Source organism: Sciurus carolinensis, chromosome 4 (genome assembly GCF_902686445.1).
Source record: "Sciurus carolinensis chromosome 4, mSciCar1.2, whole genome shotgun sequence".
NCBI classification, from domain to species: domain Eukaryota; kingdom Metazoa; phylum Chordata; class Mammalia; order Rodentia; family Sciuridae; genus Sciurus; species Sciurus carolinensis.
Window position 1 is genome coordinate 14,651,810 of NC_062216.1, and position 12,275 is coordinate 14,664,084.

Sequence of the window (12,275 nt, forward strand, 5' to 3'; positions counted from 1 at the left end):
TGGTGAGGTGTAGGAGGATTGCTCTTTCCTCCTGCCTTCTCCTCCGTGCCACCTCTCACTCCACTGCATTTCAGTGACAGACCCTGATCTTTCCATCGGTGCACCTGCCCCTGTGTTCTAGTGATTTCTCTGACAGTGAGATCACATCTGCCCTTGGCAGCCTCAGAATAAACCCAGGAGACTCCTCTCCCTTCACCTATCCTCTTGGGCTCTTTAAAACATTTTCTCTTGACAGGTTCTCCAAGAACTTGTCCAGGCTTTACTTCTGAAGCCAAAGGCCAGCTCTCTTTTCTTGGTCTCCACTGCATGTACTGTTCCTCAACCCTAACTGGCTGGTGACACCCTTTTTAAGTTTAGTTTTGATCAGATGGGGATTAGGAGACCAAAGATATTGATGTTACTTTTGTTTGCTCTTTATATAACCTTATCTAAGAGTAGCTTTTTTTCAGGAACTGTAAATCACAGTATGGTGTTTTTCAAGTCCCTTGGAGCAATGCACTTATTTTACTAATTCATTTAATTATTCAGTGCTTACTGTGTGCATAAAACTGAACTGTAAGTTCCATGAGATCATAAAACAGGTCTGTCTTGTTCATCCTGATAACTGTAGAACCTAGCGCAGCACTTAGCACAAAGGTGGACTTTAATAAATATTTATTAAATATTCATCCACCAGAAGACTGGCAGTAGCACTATGCCTCGTACAGCACTGCCAGGGTTGCAAAGAAGCCTAATATTCGCTCCCTGCCTTCGAGGAACTATGTATCATAGTCAGAAAGCAAGACAGACACCTCAAAGTTAATTAGCCTGTACCCTTTACCAAGCAGAGTCACCTCAGTAATGAAAGGATGGCTTGATGTTAGAAAGTATATTTGAACAGTTCATCCCAGTGATGGGTCATAGGAGAGAAGAGTAGTCACCTATGTGCATACTGAAAAGCAAAAATGCAATATTTGTGTTTTTTTTTTTGCAATCTCTAGCTAGTTCAGCAACACAAGACAAGGAATAGGTATGAATATTGAGAAAGAAAGGGGGCATTGTATCATTCTTTTCAAATGATAAGACTCTCTCTCTGGAAAACCTAATTAGTCCTTTTCTTTCCTGCAATAGAACTTCTTGGGCTGAATAGGTCAATGTGGAGGTATGGTACATGGTGTCAGGGCAAATGTATGAGCAAGCAAAATGAACAGAAGAGTCCCTAAAATAAAAAATTCTGTGGAATGTACCTAAGATGGGTAGGGATTAAAATTCCATGGAATGAACCTAAGATGTGTAGATCTAAAAATTTTACGTGTAGGTGTTACTTGGGATCTTAATATTTAACAGAATAAATGTAGAGACCTAATGAAAACACCCTTAAGACCAAGGGACATAATAAAAAGACTTGAATGAGCAGAAAAAAAATATAGTCCTAAATGAGTAAGCCTAATATTTGTAAAGATGTAGGGTCTTTCTCTCATGTACACACACACAGCTATAAATACAGTGCATTTCCAGAACTACTAAACATACTTATGGGGTTTGAGCAGAGGATACAGATGATTTGGAAATCTATCTTGAATAACAAAACAAAAAAGTAACCCAGAAATTACCTGGAAAGGAAGTGTAATAAGAAGGGATTCAATCTAGTAGTTATTAGGAGCTTCTATAAACCTAAATAATTAAATCTATGTTATTGGCAAAAGAGTAGATTGGTTTATGATATAGAATAATGGAAGTATTTAACACTGATGAAATGGTTTTTCAAAGGTTTGTTTTTTTTTTTGTTTTTTGGGCAGTGGGGGTTGGTATACCAGGGATTGAATTCAGAAGCACTCAACTACTGAGCCACATCCCCAGCCCTATTTTGTGTATTTATTTAGAGACAGGGTCTTATTGAGTTGCTTAGCACCTTACTGTTACTGAGGCTGGCTTTGAACTCGTGATCCTCCTGCCTCAGCCTCCCAAGCCATTGGGATTACAGGTATGTACCACTGTACCCAGCTCAAAGGAATCTTTTAAATAGTGTTAAAACTACTGGTATTCATGCGCTCAAAATAAGTTGTAAATTGAGTGAAGATTTAAATATTTTTTAAAAACTAAATTAATATGGAAATGGAAGGAACACAGAATAGTCAAAAAAATCTCAACAAAGAACAACAAAGTTGGAGGAGTCACACTCCCCAATATTAAAACTTACTATAAAGTACAGTAATTAATATAGAGTGGTGTTGAGAGTTCAGAAACAAACCTTTATACTTATGCTCAGTTGATTTTTAACAAGAATTCTAGGACAATCAAATGGATAAAGAATAGCCTTCAACAGACTGTGCTAACTAGATAGCCATTTGTTAAGGAATGAGTTGGTCTCCACACCGTATTCAAGAATTAACTCAAAATGGATCAAAGACCTAAGTATTAAAGCCCAGCTATAAATCCCTTAGAAAAAAACACAGAGGTAAATCTTTATGAACTTGAATTTGGCAAAATCCCTAGATATGATACAAAAAACAGGAACAATGAAAGAAAAAAATACATAAATTGAACTTCATCAAAATTCACCTTTTATGCTTCAATGGGCACCATTAATAAAAATGAAAAACCAACCCACAAATGAGAGGACGCACTTGCCAGCCATATATTTGATGAAGGATTTGTACCCAGAATGTACAAAAAACTCTTATAACTCAATGATAAGAAAACTCGGTGTTTCTCCAAAGACAAAGAAGTGACCAAGAAACACGTGAAAAATGTGCTCAACCTCAACTGTCATGAGAGAACTACAAATCAAAATCACAATGAAAAAATAAAATGATTAAATAAAGAGTTTTCATGAATACATCAAATTAAAAGGAAAAAAAATCACGATGACATGTTACCACATACCCACCTATATGGGGGGAAACACTTGAAGAAAGCTGAATAGATCCTAAACTGGCATTTGGGAACACCAGCCATCCTACCTTACATCACAGAATCTCAACAGTTCAGTGGTTGGTGGCACTGAGTACCCATAGAGCCGGGTGAAGCTGAGCACTGGATCAGGAGCCCTGGTTTATTACCAAGCTTAGGGGCCAGCACCTCCCCAGCTGCAGCTCACAGGGAGCCTGTCTCTGTCCTGCCCCAGCAGAAGAGTGAAACTGCCTCCCTCCCCAGAGAATTCTGTACGGGGGACACAAAGGTGGACTTACTTTGTGAAACCGATGACGCTTAAGCTTTGGGAACCCTGACGTGTATGGACCTTGTCTGAGACCCTCAGAGGGAACCCTAGCCATGTGTTCACATGCTCCTGTGTTTCTGTAAACTGAAAACAGTTTATACTGAAGTTAGTTTAAAAACAAAAACAAAAAAACCCCTCCGTCTTCATGTCCTGTTTTTTTAAACATTTTTTTTTTAGATGTTGATAGACCTTTATTTTATTCGTTGATTTATATGTGGTGCTGAGAATTGAACCCAGTGCCTCACACATGCCAGGCAAGTGCTTTACCTCTGAGCCACAGCCACAGCCCCCTATTTTTTTCTTCACACTGCCCCTCATGACAGTTTCTTTGGAGTTGCTTGGCTTTATTGAAGTGGAACGGAGGGCATGAGTTGGGAGTACACTGTTTTAACTGCAATATATGAAGACATTTTTGGATTTGTGGGGAGGGCACTAGGGATTTAACTCAGGGGTACTTTGCCACTGAGCTACATCCCCAGTCATATTTATTTTTCATTTTGAGAAAGGCTCTTGCTAAGATGCTGAGGCCAGCTCTGACCTTGCAATCCTCCTGCCTCAGCCTCCCAAGTCACTGGAATTACAGGCATATGCCATATGCCTGGCAGAAATTTTTAATAAAACAAGTGAGAAATTACTGACTTTGAGTTGAAACTATACAAAGGGTACTTTTTTAGTATCTTTAAATTTATTTAAAAACTAGAAAACTGGATTTTAAAGTAAATACAGCCAGGTGTGTGACTCATACCTGTAATCCCAGTGACTCGGGAGACTGAGGCAGGAGGATCCCAAGTTTGAGGCCAGCCTCAGCAATTTAGCAAAACCGTATCTCAAAATAAAATTAAAAAGGGCTGGGGATGTAACTCAGTGGTAGAGTGTCCCTGGGTTCAATCCCTAGTACAAAAATAAGTAAAGAAGACTTTAAAAATGGAATACACGTTGTAAGGGTGAAGTATGAGTGATAAAGGTGAGCAGTTAAATCTGTAGAGATCAGTCTAAAATCAAGCAAAGTGTAACATAGCATTTTCAAATGGTACCAAAAGCTACTTAATCTATTAAGAGAATAAGATCAATTTTAAGTAAGAGTGATGATTGTTTGATAATGCAGTTAATGAAGAGGAGGAGCAAATCATATGAACACACTGATAAAACATTGAAATTTCTGGTAGATTTAACGTGAAAGACATAACAAAGATAATAGAACTCATGATATGCCCTCCTACAAGGACATCAGTGACAAACTGGTTACTGTCATTAATTCAGAGCATTGAAGATTAGTCACTGTACAAGAAATCTTGAAATATGCCCTGAAATCTTACAGTTTATTTGTGAAAGAAACATGAGATTTTCCTAAATTTTACAACAATCCCAAAATTTATATTTATACATTACCAGTAAGCTAGAAAAAAGCTTTTCTAAACTGTCAGTAGTGGAAAACAAATTTCAATCAACCATACTAGAAGAAAGACTGAATTATCTTTCTTTTCACTCAAGAAAATTATGCTATCAGCTCTGTCACATGCAGAGGCAATAAAAGACTGCAGCAAAAAATGTAGGGGTAAAAATATAGAGGCGTGTCAGGCAGATGATTAATAAAAATAATAGGTTATTCTTGACTTTGTGATGTTTGTGTCATTCGTTCACTTTTAAAGATTGTTTATTAAGCCCTTTTCTCCATTTATATTTTCATTTTCATGTCCATTTTTCTATTCATAATTTTGTATTCTTTTTATTTATTTTTTTGGAGTACTAGGGATAGAACCCAGGGTCCCGTGCGTACTAAGCAAGCACTCTACCACTGAGCTACACTCCAGCTCTTTTATTCTTTTTCTTTAAAAGGACATGCAAAATTTTATGCTTCAGACCCACAAAACAGGGACCTACCTCTGAGAGAACACCAAGCAGAGCTGACCATAGGACCACCATGGCGCAGGCAGGAGGATGAGGTGACTGGCATGGATTTCCAAGACACAGCCCTTCCCCTCCCCCAACACACGCCCAAAATCTTCCAGAACACTTTGCTGGGCTTTTATTCCCAAGATAAGAAATTAGGTAGAATCTTCTCTAGGGAATTTTACCTGCCATGAGAAAAGACTAGGGAGAGACTGACATCAGGGAGTTGCTCAAAGTGTTCAGCCACACCACTCACAACACAGCTCTACCCCTGCCCCCAGAGCTGCTGGGTAGGTTCTTTTCATTGCCAAGTCGTATGTGTAAACAGGCAACCAAGAAGTGCCGCACAGCCTCAGAAAGCATTTGATATTAAAAAAAAAAAGACTAAATAATCAAAAAAAACTTGGAGAGAAACTGAGACTATAAAGAGAGAAGAAGCTTCTTTTTAAGCTGTTATTAAGATCCTTAGATAAGACATCTGTGAAATAAAAACAGGATACCATAAAAGAAGAAAGGAACATTCTGAAAATTAAATAGAGCTCTTAGAAATTAAAGGTCTGATAGTAAAATAAATACATACTATACAGTAAAAAACATAAAAACTTCAGCCGTGGCATTCCAAGGCATTATGGTGGTGGTTATTAGGTCGTGGTTACCAGATGCTTTTTTATTAGCAAATGGATTACTTTTGCAAAATGCCCTGAGTCGAAGTCATCTCATTGGGATTAAAGTCATGAATTTCTTTTAATCTGATAGAAATGAAAAAAAAAAAAAAAAAACTCATTTTTTGCATTTAGAAAATGAAAGTATTAGAAGACGAAATGTTGAGAAACAGAAAGGAGCAGCCGTAGGATCACCATCAAAATTATAACAATCTCAAAAGTATAAAACAGAGAAAATACAGAAGACATTAGTGACAAAGTTTTTATTGGTTTTGGGAGCTTGGGTTTTTCGGGTTTTTTTTGTTTTTGTTTTTGTTTTTTTTTTTGGTGTTGCGTTATTACTGTTTTGTTTTTGTTTTGTTTTTGTACTCGGGATTAAACCCAAGGTTACCTTAACTCTGAGCTACATGATAGTCCTTTTTAATTTTATTTTTTAAATTTTTTAATTTAATTTTTTTTTTTTTTTTTTTTTTACAGACTGCGTTTTGATTCATTGTATGCACTTAAATGCTGAGACTGTCCTTGAATCCATGATCCTCCTGCCTCAGCCTCCCAAGTTGCTGGGATTACAGGTGTGCACCATCACGCCCAGCAACAAGTTTTTTTTATCCTAGAACTAAAGATTATAAATTGCCAAAGTATAACTGTCTTATGCATACTTAGTACAATGGGTAAAAATAGATCCAGCAGATACATCATTATAAAATAATACAACTTCCAGACAAACACAATTCTGTAAGCTCATATAAAGAAAATAGAAACAGGCCACATACAAAAGACAGAAATCAGAGTGGCTTCAGACTTCACAACAGCACCAGAAGACAATGAAGCAATGCCTTTGGAATTTTGAAAGAAATTATGTCCAGCCTATAATTCTATACCCAAACTAGCATGAGTGTAGGAAAAAAGAGTGTTTTTTAATTTGCAAAGTCTTAAAAATGTATCTTCCACTTCCTTTTTGCCCACCAAAATAAGGAATAAACCAAAATAGGGAGGATGGGAGACAGGCTAATGAGAAAAAGGTCAAAGACATCCCAGTAAGGATCATGAAGGGAGCCAGGCATGAGAGCTGCCCAGCAGGGACTGAGGGCAGCCAGTCCTGATGGGCAGGGCAGAGGCTCCAGTGGAAAAGATGACCATAGGAGCAACTGATCAGAACGAGTGTATCGAGGGTAGGGTTAGACAACAGATTGAAGTGAACTATGATAAGTCCATAGATAAACGGATGGAAGAAAAGTAAAAATTTGCGGTGTTGTTATGTATTGCTGCATGACAAATGATCCCACGACTTTGTGGCTCAAAATAACAAGTTTCTGTTGATTGGGAATTAGAAGTGGCTTAGCTGGGGGCTTGGCTGGGAAACCTTAAGGAGGTTTGTACATGGGCTGGCACTGCAGACTTCCGGTTTGACCGCCCTGAGCAGTCCACTGGCCCTCACATGTGGTGTGGAAAACATCTCAGTATCCTCATAAGTGTTAACTTGCTATTGCTGTAACCAAGTAAGGGTTTGACTATGGAAAAAGAGTCAGGGTAGCACCCAAAAATGTTTTTGTTCAGTCAAACCCTGTCTTCCACAGTAAGAACCTAGTGCTTAAAAGCACAGTGATCAAACCAGGAGCAGTGGCGCATGCCTGTAATCCCAGCAGCTCAGGAGGCTGAGGCAGGGGGATCAAAAGTTCAAAGCCAGCCTCAGCAACTCTGCAAGGCCCTAAGCAACTTAGTGAGACCCTGTCTCTAAATAGAATAGAAAAAGGGACAGGGATGTGGCTCAGTGGTTAAGCGCCCCTGAGTTCAATCCCTGATACCAAAAAAAGCATAGTGATCAACAGGAGCAACAGGAGCATTTTTCTGTAGAGATGCAAAGATGAATGCCCAAAGCAAACAAAATAGCCGAGTTGAAATGGCTGTCTCAGGCAAATGAGGTTAAGGGGGCCTAGGGACTAGTGTTTTTAACAAACCTTGTTACCCTATTAAACTATGTATATATATAACTTTGGTAAAAGAAGAATTTAGATTAGTAAAAGGAAGACATAAAAGTAATAAGTGCAGTCACCCCTACAGATCTTCAAATTGTTTCCAGGACCCCCAATACTAAAATCTGTGAGTGCTCAAGTCCCTTACATAAAATGGCATAGTACGCACATGTAACCTACTGCGCCCTCCCCTACGTTTGAAATCAGTTCCTGATTACTTATAATGCCTAATATAATATAAATGCTATGTAAGTAGCTCTAATACTGTATTGTTTAGAGAATAATGATAAGGACGAAAACTGTACATGATCACAGATGTAATTTTTTAAATATATTTTTGCTCCACAATTGGTTGACCCTGCAGATGTGGAACCCACAGAGAGGAGGGTCAGTGAACAGGTGTCAGCATGACACCAAATGAGATAGTATAAAAGACCATGATTTGACTTCATACTCCTGATCAAAAGTTTCTACACAGTGAACGCAAACATGCACAAAAGTGAAAGGCAAACATGAAGCCAGGAAAAAATCCAGAAGTACAAGTAAAAGGGTGGTAAAACTTAAACTGATTCAGCTCTTTAAGAAACGTTAACAATTTCCGTCTGTCTCTAGAGCAGTTTGGCAAAGTAACAAAGCCTGACCGTGTATCTGTCCTTTCACCAGCAGTTCTGAGAATTTATCCTATATGACAAATCCTTTGTGTGCATAAAGATTTAACTACCGGCTTTAGCTATTAGAGTTTTTGTTTAGAATAGAAAAGTTGGAATGACTAACAGTAAGTGATATAGGATACAGAAATAAAACTAGTAGTATACTGTATTATATACCTATACCACTAGTTTTTATTTTGGTAGTTCTTAAAAATCAGGATGATAACTGGACATGGTGGTGCATGCCTATAGACCCAGCTACAGGGAGGACTTCCTGAGACCAGCCTGGGCCACATAAAGAAGACCCATTAAAAACAAGAGAGAGAGACTCAGGATGATTAAAACTATATTAGCAGATCAAAACATTCCTATTTTTTTTTTTTACTTTTAAAAAGTTATATAAATATTCACATATACATATGTATACAAATACATGTACATGCTGAGATTCAAGATACTACTGCTTACTTTTTCCTTTGTGGGTATGAGTATGTCTGTGTTTTGTCCTTTGGGTCTTTCCACGTCTTCCAAGTTTAACACCCATCAGGTGCTGTTTTTGTAATCACGAAAAAAAAAAAAAAAGAAAATAGAAGGGGGTTTTGGTTTATTTAAAAATATACATGAAAAGTCTACTTGCCTCAGTTTTTCTCTCTGCAAATTGCTAAAATGTAATTAAACCACTAAAACATTAACCTTGGTCATCTTTTAGTTATGGGATTATTATATCTTGCTTTCCCCCAACACACCCTCTTTTTCTATATTCTTCAAGTTTTCTCTGATGAGCATGTTTCATTCTTTGAGGGGATAAAAGTGTAAAGGACATTTAAGCAAAACTAGACTTGAGAACAACATGAAATGAGTCAGGAGGAGGAAAGGCATTCTACTTGGGTGGTGTGACCATGTCCCTTTTTCCCTGGACAGTTAAATTGTCCTGATGATATACACTCAAAAATGTCCCTCTCTGGGCCCAGTGTGGTGGGGCACGTCCTCTCTCACAGCAACTCTGGAGGCTGAGGTAGGAAAATCACAAGTTTGGCCTGCCTCAGCAACTTAGCAAGACCCTGTCTCAAATTTTAAAAAGGGCTGGGGGGCATAACTCAATGGTAGAGCACCCTAAGTAGTTCAGTCCTCAGAACTGGAAGAAATGAAAAATAAGTCCCAGTTTGGAACAGAAAGTTATAAAGAGTCTAGACTTGAAGGATTAACAAATGGCCATGTGCCTGAGTCAGAGTAGTTGAATTGGGTGAATGGGAAAGAAGCCTGAAAGGAAGGTTGAGACCATAATATAGAGGCATGTTGAAAACTAATGCAAGTTCCTCCACCGACTCAGGGCTGGAGCAGGAAATGTGCAAGATGATCCTGGAGCAGCTCCTAGTCAAAGTGAGGAAGCGCTAAGCAACACACACTGATGCGCATGTCAGAAGACACCAGTGCCAGCTGAAAGAGCTGCCAGTGGCCAAACCCTGAACAGTTTGAGCATCAAAATAAAGTGATATTTATTTTTAACCCAGAGAATAAAATACACATCCATGAGTCCATAATGATATAAATAATTGAGCAAATAAATAGGGCTTAGCTCCATAGTTGCTTTCCCCCATATGGAGTAAGAGGGGGCTGGGGAGTAACTTCACAGTGCAGAGGCCTGGCAAACATATCAGCAGGGACAGGTCACGTGGATGGTATGTGCCCTTGAGCTGTGAGGAGAATGATCCCTAAGCTCTGTGAGCCCCCTCCCTGATCTGAGAACCCCAGTCTATTCAGGGTTGTGTCAGATGGATCCAGTCGTGGGGCATCCCATAAATGTCTGATCAGCATACCTTAAAATCATCATTGGCATCAAAAACAAGGAAAGTCGAAAACTGTCATAACCAAAAGGAGCCTAAGGGAACTTAAAATGTAATGTGGCAACCTGACTGAGTTCTGGCACTGAAAAAGGACAGGAGGAAGAAACGAAGGAAATCTGAATAAAGTATAGACTGAAATATATTCCTGACTAATGTACCATATTAATATGTTAATAAAAGCAGAAACTGAGGGGGGACATGGAAATTAGATACTTTCTTTCTTCACAATTTTTCTGTATCTAAAATTTCTAGAAGCTTATTTTTCTTTTAAAAAATAAAGGTGTTCTGCCAGATAGATGACTTTTGAGCTATTGCGCTGAGAAATAATCAGAATAGCCCGATAAAATTATATGTGATTGTCAGAGCTGCAGTGAAAATACAAGGAGCAGCCGACTCAATCTGTGTGGTACATGTAACCTCTTTGTGCAAAGCCCCAGTTCCAAATAGCGCTCTTCTCTTTCATTTCCAGTCTCTTAAAGAACCATGAGTCCCTTCTGATCCCATAGTACTTTAAGACTGGGCATTTTGATCAAATACATCTAAGAAATCCAGTGAAAAGAGTATAGAACTGTGAGTAGCAGAGAGAAAATGGCCAGAAGTCAGGGTTCCTGGTGGTTTTCTTCCTGGTTTTCTTGTAAACCAGCACAATGACCCTAGGTTAGTCATTGAACTTCTCTGGATCTGCTTCCTTGTCTACAAAATGAGAGGGTTGAACAGAAAAAAAAAAAAAAAAAAAAAAAAAAAAAAATCTATGGTGACTTGCAGTTCTAAAAATACTGTGATTCTAAATTAAGATTTAGAGAGAAGCTGTGGCACTACAAATAATGGAAACTAAGTTCTAACTTTCTTGATTCCTAGTCTGCAGGTAGTGTAGCCTCCAAAGATTCTTAAGGATTCCCATCCCACTCCCCACATTCTAGAACGAGATTCCGTCTAAATACGTGGAACAGACCCTCTCTTGCAACTCCTTTGTTTCTTAGTTGAAGAAATGGCTCCAGAGAGACTGTGATTTGTTGAAATCACAAAGCCAGTGAGGCAGAGACCAGGTTTTCTGCCTCCTGGTTAGAACTCTGTACACTGCAGCAGGCCTCCCACAGAACAGGAGTGATCCTTTTACAAGGCCACCAGGACCTCATTTGCACTGTCTCCAAAATGGCCCTTGAGGGCAGCTGTTCACCATCCATCAACTCCAGTCCCAGAATTGTGGGGAAAGAAATCAGGGGCCTGCAGAGAGGACTCATCTTACCTTGAACCTTTTCTCTTTGGGTCTGAGAAAGGGAAACAGCAATCTCATTTTTTCTTCTCTAGCTTCCATAGCTTACCTTTCCCTTCTGGTAATTGCATAGCTGGAGATGATTAGTTTACAGAAGCCATGTGAACCAGTCAGCCCCCAAAGGGTTAACACTTCCAAATTATGGGGCTGGGTTAACAATAAACAGGATGTCCTCCAGAAATTAAATTTAAACCTCTGTGACTCAGGCTGCCCATCCCCTCAGCCCGCTTGTTGTCTGGGGTTATTATCGGTAGTTAATTATACTGTTGGGTTTAGCAACAGTGTTGGTCAGTTTGGGCTAAATGGAAGCAGGCTCTGGGAGAAGGGGGCGTGAGTGAAAGGTAGGATGCAGAGCTTCTACCTGTGCCCAGAGCTTCGAGGAGAGCCGTGGGAGAAACCAGCTTCCGCCCCTTCCAGCTGCTCCCAGGGGCTCCCTCACCTCCTACCTGTCGACAGGTGAGGCAGTGGCACCTGTCACCACTTCTGACACCACTGGCTTGTCTTGTGTTGAGTTTCCAGCCTGGCCACAGTTCTCTTCACAGGCTCAAAAGAATCAGAATTTTCAGTGTCTGGAGGAAATGCCTAAAATTTCTAGTTTACTTCACTCACTTTACAGAGGAGGAAAGTCAGTCTCAGTGTAGCAGTTAGCTGCCAAATGACAGCCTGCTCAGGGAGGTGGAGGCCAGGCTCTCAAGCCCTAGCCTCATGATCTTCCTCCCACTAGGCCAGACTTCTTCCAGGTTAAAGTGGGACTCGGAGGGGCGGAGCTTCTTAGCAAGTGCCG

At 39.5% G+C, this 12,275-nt stretch overlaps 1 protein-coding gene across 1 annotated transcript in view; it reads left to right on the plus strand.

Moving 5' to 3' along the window:
* Positions 1-12,275, plus strand: part of Bin3 (bridging integrator 3) — a 40,695-nt gene that overhangs the window by 7,555 nt on the left and 20,865 nt on the right. The gene's annotated exons all lie outside the window — the stretch shown is intronic.